Source organism: Pteropus alecto, unplaced genomic scaffold (genome assembly GCF_000325575.1).
Source record: "Pteropus alecto unplaced genomic scaffold, ASM32557v1 scaffold45, whole genome shotgun sequence".
In the NCBI taxonomy this organism is placed as follows: domain Eukaryota; kingdom Metazoa; phylum Chordata; class Mammalia; order Chiroptera; family Pteropodidae; genus Pteropus; species Pteropus alecto.
In genome coordinates, this window is record NW_006442491.1 from 16105960 (window position 1) to 16106804 (window position 845).

The following is an 845-nucleotide window of genomic DNA, read 5'->3' on the forward strand; positions in this document are numbered from 1 at the left end:
TCCTGCTGCCTTGAGTTTCCTGACACACTGCCGTTTAAATGGACTCACTGCCAAGTTTTCAAGTATGTACTGAGAGACGATTCAGGTTTTAAGAGTTACCCAATTTGTACCAGGTGCATTTGAACACACTGGGACATTGGGGACACCCTTCTTGGCCTTGTTACAAACGTATCAGGGCCTAACGAGAGGACTTCTCTGAACTTGGATATCCAGTATATGGCACAAAAACATTAGGTGAAACTCAGACACCGCTGCATTTAATAAAAATACATTTAGATATTTTTGTTTTATGTACACTCCGAATGTCTGAACATTCTGGACACTACTGTATAGTTATGTACAAGTATGATATCAATGTTTTCATGACTAATTTATATACAGGCTCTCCCGTGACATGCAGACATTCCTCTGAAGTTCCAGATGACATCCCTTTGTAACTGGCTCTAAGCTGAGTGTCTCTTTCTTACTCCCTTCCTCTGGCCTGAGCCTGGAGGAAGCTGTTTGCTACTGGCTGCAAAGGAGAAGCAGGTAGATTCAGCTGTTTCTCCACTGTTGGAACAGAATTAAACTTCACCTGTTCCTTCCTTCCTTTTTGAAGACAAACATTATCTTTTAGGAAAAAAAAATAATAACCAGGTGGCTATGGGACATGGTACATGTTATTTCACGGCCTGGGACTACTGTGGGGAAGAGACTTCTTTGGCCAAGGGGACACTGGTCCTTTGAACAAACAAGGGCTTCCCTGTGGGAGGACTCTCTCCAGAGGCCTCTCTGTCAGGAGGCCTCATGGTAATTACGGAGGTGCGGGGCCAGTCCATGGCAGGCTCTCTTTGGGTGCTGTGATC